The sequence below is a fragment of the Chlorocebus sabaeus genome, chromosome 11 (assembly GCF_047675955.1).
Source record: "Chlorocebus sabaeus isolate Y175 chromosome 11, mChlSab1.0.hap1, whole genome shotgun sequence".
Taxonomy (NCBI): domain Eukaryota; kingdom Metazoa; phylum Chordata; class Mammalia; order Primates; family Cercopithecidae; genus Chlorocebus; species Chlorocebus sabaeus.
The window spans coordinates 97,525,628-97,552,655 of NC_132914.1; the positions used below are offsets into that span (position 1 = coordinate 97,525,628).

General features: G+C 43.2%; 1 pseudogene; it reads right to left on the reverse strand.

The window, feature by feature from the left end:
- LOC103239522 (golgin subfamily A member 2-like) overlaps positions 1-27,028 on the reverse strand; it is a 48,670-nt pseudogene that overhangs the window by 20,312 nt on the left and 1,330 nt on the right.

Below are 27,028 nucleotides of genomic sequence, written 5' to 3' on the forward strand. Positions count from 1 at the left end.
AGTAGAAGCCTGGGAGAAAATCAAACCAAACCCATTCTCCTATTGCCACCCAGAGACACTGTCAACATTTTGAGCTCATGGGGAAAGTGTGGGCTTTTCACATTGTCAATGTCTCTGCTAATGGAGTAAGGCATCCTGAAACCTCTCACTTCTAGGTCCCATAGTCCCCATTCCCCTTCCAGCTGGAAACCTGTGCTGTGACCAGAGGAACCAGAAGCAGGGTGAGAACACTTAGTGGACTGGGTCCTAAGATCAAAGACCAGTTTCGTGGCAGTAATGACAGTTCCTAGGGGAACTGCGATGTCACTATATTCCACTCCTCTCTGGGGTGGGGGTGCCTATCAGCATGACGCCTGAGTCACCACTTTGAGATGTGGGAAGGAGGTGCAGGGCCAGGACCCAGGTCCTTGGAGATGTCAGCCCAAAGACCCAAGGGAGGTCACACTTGGGGCAGCAGAAGGTGAAGACTGAGTATGGAGCAGGGAGCCCCAGGAGTCACCCACCCAAAGTTACCCTGGGGCAACTGGTGAGGGCAGAGGCTGGGCTGCTGAGGGGGAGGGGCTGGCTATAAGATTTTGGTTGGGGGAGCCCAGAGGCATTGGGTGGGGCCCAGTCTGGTGTGCCTCAGGAGTGGCACAGACTCTGGCAGCAGTCCTACCATCGGAGGGGGACTGGGCCTGGGTCGGGGGGCCATAACCTGGTGCATTTTACCTTTTTCTTGGCCATGGACAATTTTCTCTGTCAGGTTTCTTCTGATATCACTGGGCAGGGAGAGGCGGGGATGGGGCCACATCAGTGTGATCCCAGTGACAACTGCTAAACACTACTAGTAGCCTACCACACAGCTGTGTGACTGAGCCAGAGGAGGTGTAACCAGGGTCGCACTAGAATGCATAATAGGGGTGTGGCCTTAATGCTCGAAGCCCCTTGGTCTATGAGAAAGATGAAAGGGAAAGGAGCCATGGCCAGGCAGCAGCATGTCCAGAGGGACCTGTGGCCTCACAAGGAAAGCTGCTCATGCAACCACTGTTCTCCGCTCACTCTGGGAGAGGGGCAGGGCCAGTTTTCATTTTAAAAACTTTAAAACTTTAAAAAATAAACTTTAAAAATAATATGTCTGTATATTTTATATATGTGTGTGTCTATATGTATGTGTACCTATATATTCTTCCAGAGCCGTCTTCATTATCCAACTTCTATGCCAGGCCTACGATTTTGGCCTTTTTCATCTTCAAATGGAATAGAAGAATTACCAGTATTCCATCAATTGAGGTACAAATCCTGTAAAAATGGAAAAATCCATAGCACACTTGATGATTAATGAAGCAGACTACATTATCCAACATTCTAATGAATAAAATAATCACAATGATTTTTCTTTTTTGGAAAAAGTTTCTCTTATTCTCCTACATTACTGTTAAGATTTTGTTTTAAACAAGAAACATGTCTAATATCTTTAAAAACACAAAGCTTTTGGGCCAGGCATGGTGGCTCACGCCTGTAATCCCAGTACTTTGGGACACTGAGACAGGTGGATCACCTGAGGTCAGGAGTTTGAGATCAGACTGGCTGACATGGTGAAACCCCGTCTCTACTAAAAATACAAAAACTAGCCAGGCGTGGTGATGGGCACCTGTAATTCCAGCTACACAGGAGGCTGACGCAGGAGAATCGCTTGAACCCAGGAGGCAGAGGTTGCAGTGAACCGAGATCACGCCACTGCACTTCAGCCTGGGTGACAGAGCAAGACTCCATCTCACAAGAATAAATAAATAAATAAATAAATAAATAAATAAATAAATAAATAAATACACAAAGCTTTCAATTTAATAAGCACTCAAAGCTCTTTACCAGTCTAAAGCAAATACAGGGCCCTTCTAAAGTAAGGCTAAATGCTAAGTGATGGGGGAGAGAAAAAGGACATAAATAACTTCTACTCTCATGGGGTTAATCACTAAATCCTATTTTTCAAGAATCACCTGGAATCTCTAAACCTTGCAAACGAATCTGAATTTCTCACTAAAAAATACTTGGCTACGACTTACAATCATGAAAACCAAGAATTGTGTTATGTCATTGTGTATTGCTTATTATCCAAATTCCACACTAGACTGGGATCAATGGTTTAATCTCTCATGATTTGCTCCATAACCTGTGTGCTGCTTATCCCAGACCAAACTAAGCTTTTTTCTAGAGTTCTACAATTTATAATTAGTATACAAGAGTGGTTCTCAAAAATGTAGTCTCTGGACCAGCAGCACCTAAGAACTTTTTACAAATTCTAATTATCAGGCCCCACCCTAGACCTGATGAATCAGAAACTCTGGAGTAGGGCCCAGCAATCTGTGCTTCAATAAACCCTCCAGGTGCTCAAGAACATCTGGCATACAGCAGGTAGAAAAATGTGTTTCCTTCTGTAAGTCCAAAGCCAGGGATGCTATATATTCTGTCTTGATATGAAACAATGACATGCAATTAAAAGGAATAAATCTCCTTCCTACTTCCACCCTCCATCCAATGTGTTTTATTTATTTTATTTATTTATTTTTTTGAGATGGAGTCTTGCTCTGTCGCCCAGGCTGGAGTGCAGTGGCCGGATCTCAGCTCACTGCAAGCTCCGCCTCCCGGGTTCATGCCATTCTCCTGCCTCAGCCTCCTGAGTAGCTGGGACTACAGGCGCCTGCCACCTCACCCGGCTAGTTTTTTGTATTTTTTAGTAGAGACGGGGTTTCACCGTGTTAGCCAGGATGGTCTCGATCTCCTGACCTTGTGATCTGCCCGTCTCGGCCTCCCAAAGTGCTGGGATTACAGGCTTGAGCCACCGAGCCCGGCCCAGTGTGTTTTATTTTTATGAGTTAAATTAGAAAACAAGTGGCAATCAGAGATTTAGTCTAAAAAGTGTATTTACAGGTAACAGTTCTCATCCAGCCTGATCTCACACAATACCATTTACATCCTCTTACATCTAAAGTTTCAGAAAAGGATCTTCACAATGTAAGTCTCAGGCACACTAGGAGTTCTATAATAAAAGATCATGTAGATCTGAATGTCCAAACTTATTAGAGAAAAAAAATGGAATCATTGGTTATATTCTCAAATTGCATTCAATATGAAATTAAAGTTTTCAAAAATTTTCACCTTCATAATTCTAAGTTAATAGAATTAAACCAGAATACTCCATTCTTTCAAAGCCTCTAGCCAGGCAAAATTTTACTCTATTACTTCTTGCTTTCAATGGATACAAAAGGGAGTCCTGGTAGGCACATTTTGTATACCTGCAAAGATGCAGAACAGTTCCATCTGTTCAATATTAAAACACGAGTCCTGTAAACCTCAGATGGTAAGTGTAATACTTCAGCACTAGGACCAAAGCCTCAAATGTGAAAAGATACCAAGAACACCACTAGCAAACAAAAGTAAACTCTCAACCAGAAACAGCAGTTCACACCTGTAATCCTAGCACTTTGGCAAGCCAAGGTGGGAGGATTACTTGAACTCAGGAGTTCAAGACCAGCCTGGGCAGCACAGCGAATTGGTATCTCTACAGAAAATTTTAAAAATCAGCAGGGCGTGGTGGTACACACCTGTAGTCCTAGCTACTTGGGAGGCTGAGGCAGGAAAATCACTTGAGTCCCAGAGTTTGAGGCTGCAGTAGCTATGATCATGCCACTACACTCCAGCTTGGGTGACAGAGCAAGACCTAGATAATTACATTCTGTCCTGCTCCTGTTTACACTAAAATCACTAAGTTAAAACGCTTTCATTCAGCAGGATAAACATTAAGTAACATGTGACTTTGGAGTTTGGCTAGCAAAAAACAAAGAAAGAAAAAATAAAGCAAAATGACAAATTACTTACTGGGAGAAAGTTTTTGAAACTTCAATGACAGATAAAAGGTTTGTATCCTTAGCTTATAAAGAAATCTTTAAATTACTCAGAAAAAGACAAATGATTTAAAAAAGATAAAATATTTTATAATTTTATAAAATTGCTCAGAAAAAACCAAATGATTTCTAACAGAAAGTGGGCAATGGAGAAACAGGCACTTCCTACAAAAATAAAAACGGCCAGTAAGCACATAAAAAAAGATTCAAAAGCACTAAAACCAAAGAAATGTAATGAAAACAATATTTTCTGCTTAAAGACCAGCAAAGATGCCAAATGGAAGGAGGAAACTGGAGCTCTGTCACTGTTGGTGGGAGTATAAACTGAACCAATTTTCCTGCAGGATAATTTGAAAATTTCTACTAAAATCCCTAAAACTGTTTTATATTATTTTCTTCCAGAAATTCTACTTCTATGAAATCAGTCCAAAAATGCTTTCCCGAGTCCATTAAAATGTATATATAAAGTTCATTTTAAAGCACTTATGAATTTCAGTTGGCATAAAGTTGAAACAATGACTTTTAGTTTTAAGTTGGTAACAAAAATAAATTCTCTATATATCACTTACTCCTTTCAGCAAAACAACCTAAAACATACCTCTGTAGAAAATGTTTCTTCTGGATTTACCCAAATAACATGATAAATTCTCATTATTTTATTGCTTTTTAAAAATTATTTATTTGCTTATTTATTTAGAGATAAAGTCTCACTCTGTCGCCCAGGCCAGAATGCAGTGGCGCAATCTCGGCTCAATGAAACCTCTGCCTCCGGGGTTCAAGCAATTCTCCTACCTCAGCCACCTGAGTAGATGGGATTACAGGTGCGTGCCACCCTGCCTGGCTAATTTTTTTCTACTTTTAGTAGAGACGGGGTCTCACTGTGTTAGTGAGAATGGTCTTGATCTCCTGACCTCGTGATCCACCCACCTCAGCCTCCCAAAGTGTTGAGATTACAGGCATGAGCCACCGTGCCCCCGGCCTATTGTTATTTTTTTTAAAAAGACTAAAACATATTATACTATATTACAGACACTGGTCACTCAGTATGTCAAAAGGCTTAAGATTGAACTAGATCATCTGCTGAACTTTAAACTTAGTACTTACCTCTATTTGTAGATGAAGTTTGAAGCAACTGTTTGGCTTTGAAGGAAGTATGAGGCAAATTTTTCAGCCTTTGTGAAACTGTTGAAAAATAAGGAATTGTAATATTTGCCTGTAAGTACAAGATAAAGACTATGGCTTCTGATACAAACTTGAAAATTTATCAAAGAGTAGAAACCATAAGGTGCAAATATGTTAGAATCCTAGAAGCAAGAGACCCCATTCTCCACAAAAAGGAAAAAAAAAAGTCAAAAAGAAACAAAAAAGTGATGCTTAGTGCATTAAGGTAGAAAGAAAAGGGGATGGAACATAAGCTTTTAAAAATAGTTTCTTATAGATGAGAAAATCTCCAATGTGTCATTGGTCAAAATAGCAAAGAGAAAACAAACCACCAGCAAACATGCTATAGATGCAAAGAAAACAAAGATAAAAGTATAGAATAAACTATACAGCACACAGTATAGAATAAAGTAAGTGTAGCACTTGTCCAGTGCATAAAAGCAGATTTTGGCAAAGCAGTTATTGTTAGATGAATTACCCTAATATGAAACCATAATCTCCAAACTATTCGAAAAGGAGAAGAAAACTCAGAACCAAGCAGGCCCTCAGAAAGTTACAATCTAGTAGCTTCACTATGTTCGGTATCTTGTAGTGTACAACTAATTTTTTATCTAGGCTGTGCACATATGTATGTAGGTGGAGGGTTGTACGTAATGTTGGTGTGGGTTGAGGGGTCTGGAGGAGTCAGACCATCTGCCTTTTAAAGTTTTCAATGAAGAAAGCTAAGCTTTCTTCCAAACTCCCAATGTATTAACTGCACTGAAACTCAAAATTAGCAGGTAAGCAGCAGCCTAGGGCCATCCAGAGATAAAGTAGTTCCAATTTCTCCAATATACAGTTACTATGGCTCTGACGGACTGATGAGTCTCACACCTACCAGTGTAGTCATCTATTTAAGTGGCTCTAAAATATTTTAGTTACTGTACTGATTTGAAAGTCAGACTTCATATACCTCTAGGATTTATGTGCAAAAAAAGAGCTCTCATTGCTATAAATCTAGCCAAACTGCATAAACATTATTGGGGTGATAAAGGGATACCTGACATATTATCAGAAAGAATTATGATTTCTCAGCCAGGTGTGGTGGCTCACGACTATAATCCCTGCACTTACAGGCCTTTGGGAGGCCAAGGCAGGAGGATTCATTTGAGCCCAGGAGTTAGAGACTATCCTGGGCAACACAGGGAGACTCTGTCTCCACAAAAAAATAAAAATTAAAATTAAAAAATAAGCCAGGTATGGTGGTGTGCCTGTGGTCCCCCCATCTACTCAGGAGGCTGAGGTGGGAAAAGTGCTTGAGTCCAGGAGGCTGTAGTGAGCCATGATTGCATCACTGCACTCCATCCAGCACGGTCAACGGAACAAGGCTCTGTCTTTAAAAAAAAAAAAAAAAAAAATTCTGTCCCCTGTACTGCTTACCTCTATCAAAACTTGAAAACTATTCTTTTCTCACAGATAATAAACTTTTTTAAAAAGTAACAAATGTGTTTGATTACAAATTTTATAGCACTCTAAACATTACTGTAGCTAAATAACATTAGATACCAACTTAACTTAAATATTGCCAGGCAGACAAGCAAAAATTTATCCATATCTAAAAACTCAATTTTATAATGGGTTATCTTATTTCTGTTGCACAAAAATACAGGTTACTATCGGTATTTTTTTTTTTTTTTTTTTTTGAGACAGAATCTCACTTTGTTGTCCAGGCTGGAGTGCAGTGGCATAATCTCAGCTCACTGCAACCTCTACTCCTGAGTTCAAGCAATTCTCCTGCCTCAGCCTCCTGAGTAGCTGGGACTACAGGCACATGCCACCATACCTGGCTAATTTTTGTATTTTTAGTAGAGACGGGGTTTCACCACATTGGCCAGGCTGGCCTCGAACACCTGACCTCTTGATCCGCCTGCCTTGGTCCCCTAAAGTGCTGGGATTACAGGTGTGAGCCAAGCATCTGGCCTTAGAGTATTTTTCATCTACATATTTATTCATATATATGTTTCCAACCATTTATATTTTTATTCATTCACTCACTCACTCATTCCTGTTTTTTGTTTTTTCATTCACTCAAATAGTTTAGTATCTGCTTTACCCAGGTACTGTTTTAGGTATAATGTATTCAGTAGGCAACTAGGTGGATACAGTTCCTACTCCCATGAAACTAATATTCTAGGAAAGGGGAGAAAGACAATGAGGCAGTGAAATAGAGGGCCTGGCAGATAGTGATAGTTGCTAAGGAGAAAATTAAGTAGAAAAGAGGGACAAGAAGTAGGAGATTTAAGTTGCAATTATAACTAGGGCAATCAGAAAAGATTTCCCTAAGATGACACTTGCACAAATATCTAAAGGAAGATAGGAAATCAGTTATGCACATATGTGGAGAAAGCATTCCAGATGGAAGGAACACCAATTGTAAAGGTTACTGAGATAGGAGCATGCCTTGTAGGTTTGAAGAACAGAACCTAGGTCAGTTGTTGGAGTGGAATAAATGAGGGCAAAAGGTAACCAACTGAACATACAGTGACAGTTCACAATATCTATTAACCATTAAAAAAATTTTAAATAAAGATTTAATATCAAATACTATCTATAATAAATGCTTCTGGAAAGATCCTATTTGAATTAATAGCTACGGTGACTCCAATGGACCCAACCCTATTTATCCCTCAAGTTTTATGTGTGTCGTAATAATAATAGCATCTACAGACAAGCAAAAACTGCATTGGGAATCTGAAGAATAAGATTACACACCGAACCACATCATAAACTGTAAATTTGCCTGATACAGAAAGAATGAAATAAATGATTTTCCCAAAATGCCACAGTCATATAATATTACGCAAATAACAAAAATCCAATGTTATTCTGAATTATCAATCTTAATTTTACGAGTTTTCTAAAGACAATTTTTTTTTTTTTGAGATGGAGTCTTGCTCTGTTGCCCAGGCTGGAGTGCAGTGGCGCAGTCTCAGCTCACTGCAACCTCTGCCTCCCGGGTTGAAGCAATTCTCCTGCCTGGTTAATTTTTGTATTTTTAGTAGAGACAGGGTCTCACCATGTTGGCCAGGCTGGTCTCGAACTCATGACCTCGTGATCCACCCACCTTGGCCTCCCAAAGTGCTGGGATTATAGGCATAAGCCACTGCACCTGGCTTTGATCATTTATATTAACTAAAAAGTTTTTTAAAAATCAATATTTCCATAAAGAGGATCATGACTTCCAAGTGTTCTATTTCCCAAAAAATTTTGAGCCATTGAACTAGACAGCCATTTATTTCTTGTAACATTTATTAAATAATTTGCCAAGCCTTTATGTTTTAAGTCCCACAAAGAAAATGCAAGCCCCAATTAGGCCCTCTGCTTCCAGAAATACCTGCTAATAAAGTGTCTCTCACATCACTGGTGGTTAACAGATGGCAGTACAGAGAATGACAGACAACAGGAAGTGCATAGATACCTTTGTTTCCTTCAGGGGTCGGCTTCTTCTTTTCTTCCTGTACTATGGACTCCTCTAGGTCCTTAGGGGTTGGGTCTAAAAATTCCTACTCTTCATTGGTATAAAACACAGTCCTCCGACTATCATTATGTCCATTCCCAGGATGGAAAGAATACATCAAATTTCTATTAATAAAAATGATATGTGTTATTAACAAAAAGTAAAACAAAACAATCTTATGTATATAGGATTGGCAAAAATCAAAATATCTGATAATATCAAATGTTGGTGAGAATATGGAGAAACTGGGATTCTTATACACTGCTGCTGGGAGTATAAATTGATAATATTACCATGGAGGGTAACTCAGCAAGGTACTGCTAAGTTGGAGAGGTGCCTGCCCCTAACACCCAGTATTTCCTAAAAGAAATTCTTACATACGTGCACAAGGAGACACAAACCAGAACATTCACTGTAGCACTGTTCACATTAAAAAAAACAAAAACAAAAAAAAGGTACAACAACCTAAGCATTCATCAACAGGAGAATACACTGTGGCATACTCATATAGTCAAGTATGATACAGCACTCATTCATTCAACAAATGTTGATTGACCCTATAATACGCCAGACAATATCTAGATGCTTGGAATATCCTAGTGAACAAAACACAGCAAGATTCTTGTTCTTGTGGAATGTACATTTCAGCTAAAGCTATCCGTGTCATAGGGATAAATATTTTTTAAATGCTGAATGAAAAGTGAAAGAAAATGGAAGAATTATAGGTATAGCATAATACTGTTTTATGTCTTCAGATAATACTGTTAATAGAGACTATTTATAGATACATACATATGTAGTAAAACTATTTTTTTAAATCCACACATGAATGACAATAATCAAATACAGAATATTGGCTACCTCTGTAAAGGGAAAGAAGAATAGGATTAAGAAGAGAGGATTTGGCTGGGCATGGTGGCTCACGTCTGTAATCCCATCACTTTGGGAGGCTGAGGTGGGAAGATCACTTGAGATCAGGAGTTTGAGACCAGCCTGGCCAACATGGTGAAATCCCATCTCTACTGAAAATACAAAAATTAACCATGTGTGGTGGCACATGCCTATAATCCCAGCTACCAGAGAGGCTGAGACGGGAGAATTGCTTGAACCCGGGAGATGGAGACTGCAGTGAGCCGAGATTGCACCAATGCACTCCAGCCTGGGCAACAGGGTGAGACTCTGTCTGGAAAAAAAAAAGAGGATTTTAATTGTATCTGTAATACTTTGTTTTTAAAAATGCAGTGGAAAAATGACAAAACTATAAAAACGAGTCATGGCTATCTGCGTAATCAATACACTTGCCTGAGTGCTAAAAATATTTCATTAAAAGTTTTAAAAACTAAGTTGGGATTTCTGTTTCCAGTGAAGATGGAATAACAGGAACTACATTTACCTTCCGCCATGAAAATGAAAGAACTGAAAAAAGTATAGAAACTGTGGTTTTCGGTCATTGGCCGTCAGGCAGCAAAGGACAGTGATCCTGAGAGAGGGAAAGCCAATGAAGTAAGGCCACCTTACTGCCCGGGGACAGTTTCCAGGCCAGGGTGCAGGCAAGGGGCACCCAGGAGGAGCCCAGCATCTCTTTGAGCTGAGAAGATAGACTGGGGAGTCTCAAGGCAGTAGCAGCTCACAGAGCAGGGTAATAAAGAGACGGGGGCTGCGCAGAGGTAGTGTTGCAGAGATCTTAGATGGTCCCCCAAATCTTCAACTGAGTACTGATCAGGGCTTGCATGTGAGAAAACTGAGAACAGGGAAAGAACCCCGTGAGAGAAGCAAAGGAAACCATCCCAGAGCCTCACACAGGACCGGACATAGTGCCTAATCTCACCAGTCAGAGTGGAAAACCTCATAATTCACAGGGCATCAGAAAGAGTACTCAGAAAGGCTACCGATAGTATCCCTAACGCCTGCTCTCATCTTACCTAGTAAAGCTTAAAAGCAAACTTCAAAAGGATCAAACTGTTTCTGAGTAACTTAATACATCCAAGAACAAAGCTCAAGGATATTTATAGCAATACCAAAAAATCCAGCACACAAAAAGGTAAAATTCACAATAGCTGGTATCCAATTTTAAAAATGACCAGGCATGCAAGAAGTGAGAAGTACAACACATAATGAGGAGAAAAATCAGTCAACAGAAACAGGCCAGAAACAACAAATGATAACATTAGCAGACAGGGACTCTAAAAGTTCTAACTGTATTCTTTATGTTCTCGGAGCTAGAAAAAAAGAATGAACATCTTAAGAGACATGGAAGATATTTTTTAAACAACAGATTTAAATCAAATTTCCAAAGATAAAACTATAATGCCTGTGGTGAAAAATATGTTAAATGGGAATAAGAGCAGACTAGACATTGTAGAAGGAAAGACTAGTGAATTTGATGACCCTGCAATAGAAATGACCCAAAATGAAATAGAAAAAAGACAAAAGAAACAAAGGAAGGAAGGAAGGAAGGATGGACCAACAAGCTAGTCACTGAAGGAGAGGAGAAAGGGAGGAAATGGAATAAAAGTATGTGAAGAAATAATGACCAAAAAATTTTCCAAATTTGATGAAAACTATAAACTCACAGATCAAAGAAGCTTAACAAACTTCAAGCACAAGAATCATGAAGAAAACGGTATCAAGGCACATGATAACTAAATTGCTTAATATAAATAATATTTAAAGTTGTAAGTATAACCTTAACTTGCAAAAGAAATAAAGGAATAGTCAAATTTTAAAAGTTAAACTGTCAAAAGATGAAGAGCCATCTTAAATTAATTCATTTGAGCAGTCAGTAAGTGGAGTGGTGAGGAAGAGAACATGCTCACATGAACCACCTACACATACACATATGCTTATATTCTCTTACTTCATAGAGCCATACTTATTGAATACTACTCAGCAATAAAAGAGATGAAATACGAAAACACCAAACAATACAAATAAGTCTCCAAAAGGTTAAGTGAAAGAAAACACACAGGAGACTACAGAGTAGGATTCCATTTATATAAAATTTTTTGTAGTGACACAAAGCTATAGTGACAGAAAGCAGATCAGAGGTTTCCCAGGGCCGGGGATTAAGGGAAGGGATCAACTGCAAAAGAGCGTGAAGGCATTTTTAAAGGTGATGGAAATGTTCTACTTATCTTGATTATGGAGGTGTTTACATCACTCTGTATAATTTCTAAAATTCATCAGCCTATTCACTTAAAATACGTGAACTTACTGGAGGTAAATTATACCTCAATGAAGTTATTAAAATAAACATGCAAATAAATACGGAAGAGGAAGAAATGTATAATGTGGTGTTTTCTGAGGAAGATTAAAGGTAAGGAGGGAAAAGGTGGTTTCATCTCTAGTTTGAATCAGGCAGATGATATTCTCATGTAAAATAGTAATTTCTCAATTTTTTTTTCTTTTTGAGATGGAGTTTCAGGCTTGTTGCCCAGGTTGGAGTGAAATGGTGCGATCTTGGCTCACTGCAACCTCCACCTCCTAGGTTGAAGTGATTCTCCAGCCTCAGCCTCCCCAGTAGCTGGGATTACAGGCGCCTGCCACCACGCCCAGTTAATTTTTGTATTTCTAGTAGAGACAGGGTTTCGCTATGTTGGCCAGGCTGGTCTCAAACTCCTGACCTCATGATCCTCCTGCCTTGGCCTCCCAAAGTGCTGGGATTATAGGCATGAGCCACTGCGCCGCGCCCCTCAATGTGTTTTTTAAAGCATATCGTTTTTCCTTTTTACTTGTACTTTAAACACTGAGAAGAATGCAGAGAAGTTATGTAACACACTTATGTTCTCATCACACTGTTACAACATGTGAATGTATAACCTTTTGCTAACCGCTTTAACAAAGAGTCACTGTTTAGAACTCACATTCACTTTCTCATAGCTTATTTACTTAGGACCAAGAGGGAGCTGGTCAACAACATAAAGCATCTTGCACGTGCTATTTATTTCCTAAGTCTCTTCCAGAGCCTGGCATTGTGCCACACATTTTCATAGAAAACTGCATAAAAGGATTCTAGTCAATTCCCATGTAACCCAATGAGCAAGATACTGTATAAAGTCTGATTTTATAAAAATTATTAAAAAATTATAAAAGTTTAGAGAAAGCTATTTCAAAACAGCTGCTCAGGAAGAAAACTCTCACAAATGCTTGCTATACTTTTCCTCGTTTTTTTTGACACACCACTGGACTCAGTGTACCATGACATTTCAGTGGCCCTGCCTATGGCAAGGATCTCACAACAGCCTTCTCTTAGGTGGTATGCCACTACTACCACCATCAATTTTAGGCATTCAATTCTCCTTGCCATTTTCCCTAGCCATCAAACTGTGCTCCTTAGCAGGGACACCCCACATGGCCTGCGGAGAAAGAACAGCAATTTCAATGACTTAGAACTGCCACACACACTCCTTCCTCCCACCATGGTTCTGTGTTTCCAGCCTGTCACAAGCCGACTCACACAAAGCTGTGCTCTAACCTGCAGCTGAGGGACAGCCTTGCTCGGGGTGCGGTGCCACTTGCCAAGCCCTGGGTAACAGAGAAATGGAATCAGGCTCAAAGTGAAAGCCTCCTAAAGCTGAAACACTACATACCCAATTCCTGTTTTTGCTCTTATGTGGCGAAACCCAATTCCGGGACTGTGCAGCAGGGAGGTCATTAGGGGGCAGACTTTTCAGACATACTCACCCTGTCTGCTCCGGCCCACAGAGGCCTCGGTGGTAAGCATATGTCCTGCTTGTGCACTGCACTGCGGAGCTCACAGCTGGTTTAAATGGAGGGTGTTTTGAAGCTGGTGTTAGAGTCTGTTCTATGGCAGTACCTGCTGATTAAAGATCCCAATCTCTTTTGACAGATCTTTGAGAGGCCTTCTGTGTTCTCCCAGGCATTGTGCCAGGTGCCCCCCTATAAACACTCAGCTGCTCTGAAGTGGAAAGTGCCAGCAACCAGCAAAAGAGCACCTTGGTAGGGGCTGTGTTCAGCCGGAGCTTTTTTTAAACAAATACCAGCGATCTGTGTCATCATTAAGAAAACCACTTTCTAAGCTTACATATTTCAGATGGAAGTCGGAACAGTTTAAAAATGTCTTAACTAAAACAGTTATCATTTTTTTGACATGCATTTTTTTGACACGCGTTTGAATTCTGTTAACCAGCTAGAATTTATGAGTTGACAGAATTGTTGGGAAATGTTCCATTAAATCTCTTCCGAGTTAACCCCTCCACAAACTGCCTGCACAGCCACGTTTTAGGCAACACCACAACCTCTTCAGCAGTGGAATGCCACGGCCGAAGCAGAGGGTTTGCACTTGCCGGGACTTTGTGCCTAGGAGGGAGGCAGGCTACCACTGCTGCCAGCTCCCTTCCTTCCTCCAGACTACAAGCCCTGTTGAGGGAAACAAAGGCTGGGGGTGCAGGGAGGAGGTGGTTGGGGGGGTTCCTCTGTAGCTATCCCAATAAAGTTGACTCAGTATTTCCTCCTCCACAAATTAATTCCTCAAATACACTCTCACAAGGACCCAGATTTTATATATATATATATACACATACACACACACATACATACATACAAGGATACCAGAAAAATGCTATTTGAAATGACAAAAAAGTAGAAACAAGCAGATGTCCATGGCTAGGAAACTGGTTAAATTAGGGCACATTCATATAACTGAACTCTGTTAGAACAAGAGCTCTAATAAAGACTAACAAGTTAAGACATTCCAGATCAGTGCCTAATAAAATGTCCCAGCTCAAAGGGGCATGGCAAGGAGCCCTACACTCCCCACCATTGCTAACCCTTCCTGACTCACCTGCAGGTAAGAGCACAGCTGTGGTGCAAGTGGGCCTCATGACATGGTAAATATAGAGAAACCACGTTTGAGGGAAGAGTGAGTGGAATTCTAAGTCACTGAAATAGCTACACACTGAAACAGTGCATACTGTATGATCCCTCTGTGTAGATCACATATACACTGAGCAAATTTCAGGGCACATACATAACCAGTTTCAGTTCTAGTGGTGACTTCTGGGAAGTGGACTTAGAAGGACTTTCACGTTTAACTGTGCACCCCTCAACAATGGCTGATTTTTCTTTTTATACACATGCATGCCTTTTACAATGAAATACAAAGACACAACTAAGAAGGCAGGCCAAATAGGGAACCTGTCAGGTAGCAGGCCTGCAAGCCAGAGGTCATTTGCTATGGACGTTTGAACATCCCCTCCAAAGCTCATGTTGAAATGTAATTGTCATTAAGAGGTGGAACCATTAAGAGGTAATTAGCCCATGAAAGCTCAGTCCTCATGAATAGATTAACGCTGTTATCTCAGTAGTGGGCCTAGATTCAACTGCAGAAGAGGAGACGGCGATGTGGCCAGGAAGCAGAGATTACAGCAAGCCAGCCATAGGCCAAGGAATGCCAGCGGCCACCAGAAGCTGGAAGAGGCCGGGAACCAACTCTGCCTTGGAGCCTCCAAAGAAACCAGTCCTTTCGACACTTGAACTTAGGCCTAGTGAAGCTGATTTTGAACTTCTGGCCTCCCAAACTATCAGAGAATAAATATGTGTTGTTTTAAGCCATTAAGTTCATGGTAACTTGTCACAACAGTCAGAGCAAATTAACACAACCACTCTCTAATAAGCTATTGCCCTTCAAACCAAGGACTTTGAGAGGCTGCTTTCTGCTGTGGTCCAGGCTTCAGTTGGCATTCAAGTTTGGAGCATTAATGTCCAAAGTTAGATTATATTTACTTCTGATATGATGTATTTTGATCCTGAGGATCTGGGAGGGTGTCATCAGAAAGATCCTTTCCAAAATACTCTAGACATTTACCTGGACAGATGAGTACATCATCCTTCCAATTCTAATACATTGGAGCAAACACCTAATAAAACATGCACGGCCTCAAATAAACCAAACATCTAAGAAACAATACTCTTGTTGTAGAACTTTCAGACAGGTACAGCTCCACTGGTTCCCTACTGCCCAAAGGGCAGACATCCCTACCCCTTCAGCCTGGACTCCCTGGCCTCCTCAGCTCCTCTTCTATCCTCACCCCCTTAAGCACCCCATGCACCCGGCAGGAGAACCCACGCCACTTGTGAGACACACCCTGTTCTGACTTCCTTGCCTCTGCACGGGTGTCTTTGAACTTGCATTTCCCTTTGGCCAGTCCGTCTCCATCTCTCAAGCCCTTTAAGTCAAAACTCATCTTCACAGCAAAACCATCACTAGCCTCTTCCAAAACCCACACCACAAAGAATAAGTGATTTCTTCCTGGTGCACCCAGGGAGGCTGTGACATGCCGGGTGCAGCCTTGAACTGCACCCTATGGCACCTGAGGCAGAGGACTCACAGGCCTTGCCTGCCTGTCTTCCTGAGAATCCTTCAAACTGCTGAAGGCAGGGAGGGACAGCCTCTTACCCAAGGGAACCACCTCAGCCCCATCCCACAGTGGCAGGGAGAGGAAGATGCAGCAGGCAGGGAGGGAGCACCAGCTGCACAGCCAAGCAGTCCTGCAGAATGGGCTTCTCTAAACTTGAGTGGTAACCCACTGGTAGCCAGGGATATCAAATTAAGAAGATATGAAATCAATTTTGAGGGGACAAGCATTTTCTTTAGTATTAAAAGAGAAAATAGTACTTAGCTTTACTATACGTAGTAGTGACATTTTTCTTTTGGTTTTATGTACACACTGACAGTATACATTTACATACAAACATGTGTATTATCTGCTGTCTGATCCCAGTCAAAAAAGTGAACAACACTGTGTCCGAAGGTAACGTCTTTCCCAGTGTGTACAGAATTGGTTCCTTTCACTGGGTTCTTAGTCTCGCTGACTTCAAGAAGGAAGCCACAAACCTTTGCAGTGCGTGTTACAGCTCTTAAAGGTGGCACGGACCCAAACAGTGAGCAACAGCAAGATTTATTGTGAAGAGTGAAAGAACAAAGCTTCCACAGCGTGGAAGGGGACCCGAGCAGGTTGCCACTGCTGGCTGGGGCGGCCAGCTTTTATTCCCTTATTCGTCCCCACCCACGTCCTGCTGATTGGTCCATTTTACAGAGTGCTGATTGGTTCATTTTACAGAGTGCTGATTGATCCATTTTGCAGAGTGCTGATTGGTGCCATTACAATCCTTTAGCTAGACACAGAGCACTGATTGGTACGTTTTTACAGAGTGCTGATTGGTGCATTTACAATCCTTTAGCTAGACACAGAGCACTGATTGGTGCATTTACAATCCTCTAGCTAGACAGAAAAGTTCTCCAAGTCCCCACTCGACCCAGGAAGTCTAGCTGGCTTCACCTCTCATCAGGAGGCCAAACAAAAAAGACAGTGCTGAGAGGAACCATAGTCTTGCTAGGGAAGGGAGTGTGGCACAAAGGCAGGTGGGTGTGGGCAGACCCCCCTGCCACGGGTGCGCAGGGCAGAGGACGATGAGCCCCAGGCAGCAGGAGCAGGAGCAGTAGAGCAACTCTGCTCCTAGAAGGGTCTGGAGCCTTCCTTCATCACTCTTCCTCAAGTCGATGCTGGACACCCACCATGTGCCAGGCTGTATGAGGCACTGGGGTAAACCAGAGACAAGACAGACAGGGTCCCTGCCCCATGGAGCTCCCAGTCTTGCAAGGGAGCTGGACCACAGATGAGTACACAAAGAAATACAGTAACTACAGGCAGCGGTAAGGGCTCTGAAGGAGAAGCACGGCAGTGAGGAGTGGGAGGTACAGGGAAGGCTTCTCTGAAGAATGAACAGAAGTAACCAGAGAAGAGACAGCCCTCCCTGCAAAGGGACTGAGGCAGGGCCTGATGGGAAGATGATACATCTGAAGAAGTGAAAGAAGTCAAGTGGGCCTGCAACAGAGGAAATGACAGGGGTCAGACCCCATGGGACCCTGAAGGCCATGTTCAGCAGCACAGCCTTTGGCCTAAAGCAATGAGAAGCCTCTGAAAGGCTGAGGCAGTAGATTGAATTGATTCAGGTCCCTTAGAACTGGGTCCCTGCAACAGGTAGACCCAGGACCAGCAGAGAAGGCAGACAGGCACCTCTCCTCAGCCTCCAACTCTAAATACAACAGGAGACATGGCCCAATTGTTCCCTTGGTGGCCCTGGATGAGACAGGCTGAAGTTCTCTGAGCTTGAGCTTCCCATGCTGAGTCATAGTGAAAGGTCTCTGAGTCTACAGGCCGAAGCCGCTGCTCCTCTCATGACCGCAGTGATTTCCATGGACAGCATCATGCAACAGCAGCCCTTCTGATACATGGGCCCCTGGGAGCATGTGAACTGATCGAGACCAAGAGGACTGATGGGACATAACTGCTAAGCACAACCTCATGCTCCTGAGAGCTATCAAAGAAGACCAGGCACCAGTGCAGCAACACACACACAGCCCAGCCAACTTCCCACAACTACTAAAACTCTATGGGCCCAAAAGCAAGTCGTCTTCCTTCCTGCTTCCTTCTCCAGAAGATCTAGCTTTAAAAATGTCAATGTGAGGCAGCAGCATGGTGACTACATGCCTTGTCTTTCTTGGCAGACAGAGCCATGCCTTCCAATGAGGAAAACTACAAATACTACATTATGGCTCCTGGACAGGAAAAACTTGCCCCAATTCACCAAACATCTGGGTGCCTGCTTTGGGCTGGGCTGGGCCCTCACTGCAAATGGGGGCTAAAGAGATGAGTCACTGTCATGACAGTCCTAGACACTAAAACCATAATAGATTATCGGGACCCCCCGCCATGCTCACAGATAACTCTTTCTACCAGGCCTGAATGGGTCAAGAGGGAAGCAAAAACTAAGAGTCAGAGCAGGCCAACTGCAGGACCCACAGAAGACCTATGGGAGGCAGGCCTGGAAGGACGAGCACACCTTCCCGGCCATCTCAGCCCTCGCAGCTGTCCTTGAGAAAGGCACCCTGCCCACCTGACTCAAGGGAGTGGAGACCCACTTCACCTATTGGCTCAAAAGAGTCAGAGTGGCGACAGTGGCAACAATGCCAGCAGGCCTGGATTGTGTAGCCACGATTTACTGAGTACTTACAAAGAGTCAAGCAGTGTGTTAGGCATTTCTGATTTATAACCTTAACAACACTGTCACCAATCCAGAGGGAGAAAGGCTTACACACACACACACGCACACACACAGACACACACACACATGCACGCACACACAGACACACAGACACACACGCTCCAAGAGGCTATGAGGGCTTCAAGCATGCATTAGGCAACAAGCATCTGGCATCCTCTAAGCATGAAAGGCACAGTAGTGAACTACAGTGACAAAATCTCCTCCTGGGAAGTGATGCTGTAGTAGGACACAACAGCAGATGCTCAAAGACTAGATCAGGGAGCAAAACCATCCTGAATCTCTAGCCGACTGAGGGCCTCCTGTGCTGGCTGGTGAGCTACTGCCTACTGGACAATCATGAAAGCCACAGTCTCCCCAGGGATCCTCTCAGCTTCTTGCCCCTCACATGGTCTCACACATCCAAGTGCTCAGGATGTTTACTGAACTGAGCACTCCAGGCAGAGTATTTCACAGAACGCTAGTTAGAAGCCACTAACTAGTCATGACTACCTACTTTACCATTTCCACAATGCATTCACTCTGTGAAAGCAAAGGAAAGCCACCTGAGGGCTGGCCTGATACTATACATCCAATCAAATGTCATTAAGACCCCACTACATAAATACCAGAACCAAAAATTGCTAATGAAAATGTCTTTCCCTCTCCCAATCTGAGATACAATGGCAGGGTCCTTTTCTTTCTTTAGAGGAAGGGGGTGTTACTATTTGTATTTTGTTCTGACTGGAGGTGGGAAGTCTGCACCCCAGAGACTCAAAGGTAAAAGCGTCTGACCAAGGAGACCTGTCTACTCCCATCAGATGCCTCAGTGAGGTGGGAGCTGGTACACCTCCACCCCGACTGCATCCAACCCCTCCTTCCATTTCTCAAGAATTCATTATCTCCATGAGGGAAGGAAACTGGCAATGTGCATACGAGCAAAGCAAGTGCAGCAGGAGAGAAGTCAATGCTAGGGGCCGTTATGAATGCTTCAGGAAAGGAAGTCCACCAGGGCGGGGCTGGCCCCAGCCACACACACCTGCCAAAGCGAGCTTCATCCATCACAGCACCCCCGACTCAGAAACAATTAAGGAGCAACAGCTCCAAATAGGTTCAGTTTTGCATTTATCTACTTTTAAATCTGTTTGCCAGTATATAACATATAAATACTTCAACCCTTCATACACAAACAAGATAATCCTCCCACCTAGTTAAATAAAAATACTAGGCATGACGAAACCATCAGTGCCACCGTCTGAATGTCTGTGTCCCTGCAAAATTCCTATGTTGAGACCCAGTCCCCAAGATAACTGTATTAAGAGTGAAGCCTTGTGGGAAGTGATTAAGTCATGAGGGCAGAGCCCTCTGGAATGAGATCAGGGTCCTTATAAAAGAGGCCAGAGTGGTAAAAGGGATTTCGGGAGAAAAATACATTTAGCTAGCTAGGTAGCTAGATACATACATACATATATACATCGATGGAGGCCTCAGAGGGAACTTGTCTGTCGCTTCTGCTGTAAGGACACCACTAGAAGGCATCATCTCTAAAACAGAGAGTGAGCCCCCATCAGACACCAAATCTGCTGGTGCCTTCATCTTGGACTTCCCAGCCTCCAGGACTATGAGAAATAAATTTATGTTTTTCATAAGCTACCTCGTCTATGGTATTTTATCACAGCAGCCCAAATAAACAAAGACGATCAATTTGGGAGAAGAAAGAAAAAAAACTATTTGTCAAACTCTGCTTAAAACTCTTCACTGACTCTATAGCTCTTAGGGCAAAGACCAAAATCCTGCCCTGGTCCAAGGCCTGCCTCTTCCAAAGGCTATGTCCCCTTCACCCCTAGCTGCCACCAGGCATTTCTTGAATCACACGTGCAACCAGCACCCCCACCTAAAGGCCTCTGCTTATGCCACTTCCTCTCCCTAGAACACTTTATTCCCCCTCTCCATGCCCCCCAGTCAACACCAATTCATCCTTTGTGTCTCAGCTCGAATGTCACTTCTTCAGGAAAGTCTTTCCTAGCCTTCCCCAACCCCTAAACCAGATCAAGATCCTGAACTATACATGCACTGCATCTGTTTCCTTTCAAACTTCCTAGCACTGGTTGGTGTTTGCTGTATTTTATTAATATCTGTCCCCTGGATACTGACAGTTCCACAACGACAGGGACTGTCTTGTCCAGTCATGTCCCCAGTGCCTAAGCACACACAGTGAGTGAGTGAGTGAGTGAGTGAGTGGGAAGCTCCCAAGGCCTTCCTAGTACGCAAGTCAGTGAACTACAGCCTGGGGTCATTTCCAGCCTCTGCCTATTTCTGTATAATCTACAAGCCAAGAATCGTTTCAACATTTTTATTTTGCTATTTTGTTTTTTTGAAACAAAAAACAAACAAAAAACAGCCTGTCACCCAGGCTGGAGTACAGTAGTACGAACACAGCTCACTGCAATCTCTACCTCTTGGGATCAAGCAAACCTCCTGCCTCAGCCTCCCAAGTAGCTGGGACTACAGACATTTGCCACCACATCTGGCCAGTTTTTAAATTTTTGCAGAGATGGGGTCTCACTTTGTTGCCCAGGTTGTTCTTGAACTCTTGGGCTCAAGTGATCCTCCCACTTTGGCCTCCCAAAGTGCTGGGGTTATAAGAGCGAGGAACTGTGCCCAGCTAACAATTTTAAGTGGTTGAAAACAAAAGAATATTTTGTGAAATGTGAAAATTACATGAGATTCAAATTTCAGGGTACAAAACTAAAATTCAGAATGCAGCTATACTCATTCTATGGTTCTTTCTGTACTACTACAGCAGAATAGTGACAGAGATGGCAGAGTGCACAAAACCAAAATACTATGTGGCCGTTTATATAAATAGTTTGCTCCTGCTATAACAGTGTCCTCGAGGTCCTGACTATGGGCATGAAATACAAGAGACCTGAAAATACAGAACTGACTATAAGTAAACTCTCTTCTCTGGGGAAGGGTGAGTCATAACCCCCTTTTGGATGCCTAATATCTGTTCTATTCAGTTGGTATTTACTGAATGGCCACCACCTCTGTGACATGAGGCAAGAATGGCATGTAATACATCTGTACATTTGGGAGTTCTGGCTGATCAGTTCTAAAGGGTCACCAAAACCAGTGCTTACTAGGTAAGCATTTTCTATTCATTCATTTGGCAAGTGTCTCCCTGGGCACCATACCTTAGTCAGTTTAGGTTACTATAACAAAAACACCACAGACTGAGTGGCTTAAAAAACACAAATTTATTCCTCAGTTCTGAAGACTAGAATGTCCAAAATCAAGGTGCTGGTCAATTTGGTTCCTGGCAAGGGCCCTCTTCCTGCTTTGCAAAGGAATGCCTTTTTGCTGTATCCGCATAGGTGGAGAAGGGAGATCATCTCTCCAGGGTCACTTTTATAAGGGCACTAATACCATTCATGAAGTCTCCACCCTCATGACCTAATTACCTCCCAAAGGCCCCACCTCTAAATATCATCACATTGGGAGTTGGAGCTTCAACATATGAATTTTTTCAGGAATACAAACACAGACACTAGTCTATAGCAAGCCTCCTTTGTGCCAGATACTGTTGCGTGAACTGAGGATACAAATAGTCCTTAGGGAGCTCACCCTCTGGCGGGTAGGAAATAGGATGGAGACTCCCCTGCAATCAGGACTGCGTGAGAGGCAGTGGAAGATGGAATGCCATTGTGGTATCACAAGCACAATACTGGACTTGCCTTGAAGGAACTTCCTAATGGGAAAGCCTTGAAAAGTTAAGTCCCCATAACTTAAAGAGTTAAATAATGCTTCAAGACTGAGCAGATGCCCCAGGGTAGAACAGCTTAAGAGAACCATACAGCAAAGAAGGCTGGTTCACCACATCTATTTTGTACTGAACACACTCTGATTAACAAGCCAATAAATGTTTGTCATTAACAGCAATTTCAACAACAGGGAATGTGCATTCCCACAAAAGTGGGTTAAGAATAGGTGTACATAACTATTCAGTTACATGTGGCTCGGAAACCAACACACATGTCCATTTGAGCACCAAGCACCTACAAGAAGAGAGCAGAGGGAAGAAATCATTTGCTGGCTGACTGATGACACTCTCTTGCTCCAAAGACTGCAGACATCTGGAAGAGCAAGGCTGTTTAAGCTTCACTCTCAGTCAATCACATGCTGGCTGTCCTGCCCCTAAGTGCCTCAGATTCCAGTAAAGCTCCACGAGAAGCCTCCAGTACCCTTACACAGAGAGAGAGACACATACAGGAAGCATCAGTCTCTGCTACGCCCTTACAACAGTTTCCAGATACATCCAGTAAAAGTTACTATGCATCCTGGTTAAGAACTGGGCAGTAAAATGTTCCTGGTGATACTGTCCAAAACAGACAGCTATCAAAAAAAGTAACAGGAAGGACTACTATACCTTATCTGATCCAAGACAATTAATATCCAAAGTCAAAAAAATTAGATTTGTCAGACCAGACAATACAATTAGATACTCCACGATTTGGACATTCACTGTTCCTGGAGGGTGTGAGTCTAGCTTCATGACATCAGCAAAATTACATACCCTTTCTAGCCTCTATTACCTCATCTGTAAAAGAAGACACCAGATCAGATCCCTAAGTTTTGGAATAGAGGAGTTTACCAAGAAATTCTTGTATCAGCTTTCATTAAGACTCACATAGTAAAACATTTTGAAAAAGCCCAACAAAACCACAGCTTCTCCAGAGAAGGCTCAAAGATGCTTCAAAATAAGAAAAATGTATAATAATAGAATAAGAAAATTGCTGATTTTTCTTTACTTTTTAACCCTATGTGAAAAGAAATGGTATTTGTAAAAAAAATTCAAATGGTATTTGAAAAGACTTCAGCTCAGCTGAAGTCTGAGCAGGGCTAAATCCTAACTTAAAATCCTAACTTAAAAATCCTTAGAAATCAGGGTCTCCTCTATGGCTGGGCAGCCCTAAAGTGAAACATTAAGGCTTATGGGAATCAGTTCTTGGATCTGAAAGACGAAAAGGAAGATAAATTGGTAATTTCCACTTTATGGTGGTATTTACCACCATGAAGTTTTTACTGCTAGAGCTCAAAAGAAGTAATGGTACAATGAAATTTATCTTTCTTAAAACAGACCCCTGGCCGGGCACAATGGCTCATGTCTGTAATCCCAGCACTTTGGGAGGCCAAGGCATGCAGATCACCTGAGTTTGGGAGTTTAAGACCAGCCTGACCAACATGGAGAAACCCCATCTCTACTAAATGTACAAAAATTAGCGGGGCATGGTGGCGCACACCTGTAATCCCAGCTACTCGGGAGGCTGAGGCAGGAGAATTGCTTGAACCTGGGAGACGGAGGTTGCGGTGAACTGAGATCACACCATTGCACTCCAGCTCTGGGCAACAAGAGCGAAACAATGTCTCAAAACAAACAAACAAACAAAAAACACCTCTACTCTAAAACCCTGCTCTCTTCTTTTGGAAAGCCTTGCCTGTGTTTCCATTTCCACTGTTGTATATGGCCAATACTCGAGGCCTTGGGTACTATCTTATTCTGTGACCAATTTAATTTTACATGTCAAATATTCCTCCATTGTCAGCAACCCAAAGGAAAACATTTCCTTTTCTTAAAAAAAAAGAAACATTCTGAACCTACAAAAAGATGGATAGCGGCCAGGCACAGTGGCTCATGCCTGTAATCCGAGCACCTTGGGAGGCCAAGGCGGGTGGATCACCAAAAGTCAGCAGTTTGAGACCAGCCTGATCACCATGGTGAAACCCCGTGTCTACTAAAGATACATTAGCCAGGCGTGATGGCGCACGCCTCTAATCCCAGCTACTTGGGAGGCTGAGGCAGGAGAATCATTTGAACCCGGGAGGCGGAGGTTGCAGTGAGCCGAGATCATGCCATTACACTCTAGTCTAGGCAACAAGAGCAAAACTCTGTCTCAAAAAACAAAACAAAACAAAACAAAAAAAGATGGATAGCATAATACAACCAACACTGATGCCCCTACCACCCAGTCCAAGAAATAAAACACTGCAAAACAACAGTGGAAGCCACAAGGCACCAGCCCCAAGGCAGCCATTCCCAATCACATCCCACCTCTTCCCATCAGAGGCAACCACCACCTAGAAAGCAGAGCTCATCACCCCCTTGCATCTCTTCCCCTCCTGACACAGTATATAATATGATCTGTAGCACTATTTTACATGATCTTCTTAACCTCTCTATAAATGGTATCATTCTGAACAGAATCAGTCTGTAACTTATTTCTTGCTCTATTTTATGTTTGTGAGAGTAATCCACATTGACACCTATAGCTCTAGTTCCTGTTTACTACCACAGAATATTCCATTATATGAATATACTACATATTTGGCCAAAGACACCGCTTGATGTTTCATATGCCATGTAGTGCCTACTATTTTCCATACCACTATGGAAAATGTGCCAGCCATTTCCATAACATTCTCCAGAATCCTCACAACCACTAATGAGGAAGGTGAGATTCCCATTAGACCAAAGACGAACTGGGACGTGGTGTAACTTGTCCAATACGTGTGAGCAACAGACTCCTGCTTCAAGTTCAAGCCCATCCAAGTCTAAAGCCATGCTCCTGACAATATGCCTTGTAGCCCCATTTGTGTAGATTCAGATTTTCTTTTTAACGAAAAAATTGATATAGGGCTCTACAGTCATCTGAGAAAAATCTGAAACATGACACTCTATTTTCTTTGTTAACAAACATCCCATAGGAAATTCACCTGACATGGGGACAGTCCGTGTATACACTGAGGAAGAGCCTCTACCTTTGGCAAAGGTCCTCCACTGGGGTCATTCCCAAGTTTATACAGGCACGAAGTAAGCCTGAGTACGACTGCAAACCTAGTTGGCTTCCTTCAGGGAAATAGGCTGTCTGCGCCCACTTACAGACAGGACAGAGGAGCCCGAGAGAACATGGGAATCAGATCCTGCTTGAATTGGCAAAAGCTGAGTCGACAAAGCTCTGAGAACATCTCTGGGGGCAGCTCCAGCTGTTAGCAGCTCTGGGGGTCGGAGGAACAGTCCTGTGCTCACAGGGCCAAGAGGCTGCCTACTCTGCTCTCCGCATGGCCTACTCTGCTCTCCGCATGGCCAGCTTTGAGAGTGCTTTCATACATCCCAGCCCAAACCTGCTGCCCTAGAGAAAGCGGAGCCTGCCATGCAGAAGAGTGAGAGTGAAGGTAGAGGTTCACCGGAACCAGGCAGGGACCACAGCCTGGAGAAAGGATACTGGGCTGCAGACCTGGGCCCAGATCCCTCCAGGTGCTCGAAGCAGGTGGACCCCTAGGAGGTGACTGAGTCTAGCCCGCTAAGGACTCCCAAGGAAAGGGGAGGCCTCTCAGCACCAGGACTCCTGACTCTACTCTCTCGCTTCTACCTTATTTTTCCCATTATGTCTCTTCGCTGGAGGATTAAAAGAACCTCCAAGGAGCAAGGCCTAACTGGCTGAAGTGACCTCCTCCCACCTCTTCTGGACAAAACAAGGAGCAAGAAAACAGGCTCTGCCACTTACTGCCTGTGTGACCTTAGCTGGAGCAGCCCTGCACACTCGGGGGAAATGTAGTGGAATATCTCTAAGGGCCCTGCCATTTCTGACTCTTTTTGTCTGTGGTGGTAAATGCACTGTGGCTCACGTCTGGAATCCCGGGAAGCCGAGTGGGGAGGATGGTTTGAGTTCAGGAGTTCGAAACTAGCCTGAGCAACATAGCGAGACCTCCCATCTCCACACACACACAAAATTTTTTTTTTAATTAGCCAGGCATGGCCCCGCACCTGTGGTCCCAGCTACTTGGGAGGCTGAGGTGGGAGGATCACTTGAGCTTAGGCATCCAGGCTGCAGTTAGCTGAGATCACACCACTGCACTCCAGTCTGGGCAACAGAGCGAGATCCTATCACAAAAAGAACAAATAAATAAAAATAAAATAAATGTACTAATATTTCCTGAGCAATTTAGAGCATAATTAGTTTAACCTCAACACCCCATGATATAGATACTACTGCTACCCCATTTTAGAGGAGGCTGAAGCGCAGAGCGGTTAACTGATGTATCAAGGTCCTAGCAGAGTTCTAACGGAGGCCCCGGGGGCAGAAACCTACGGTTATGAATGCTTGAGAAGCTGCACTGGACATCCACGGGATGCTGGGGGTGAGAGGACACTAGAGAGGGGCCAGAGGGAAGGCGCAGAGGGAGATAATGGGTCAAAGGGTCTGAAGAAGGAGACGGGGCTGGGTAGCCCCAGCCACACTGGCCTAAACCCAGGTGGAGGGGAGGAGATAGGAACAAGGACGGGATGTGGAGAAGTGGGGAAAGGCAGGCCGACGTGGGCAGGGTGCGAGGAGGCCTTGGAGAAAGGAGGGTGGATGGGGCAGGC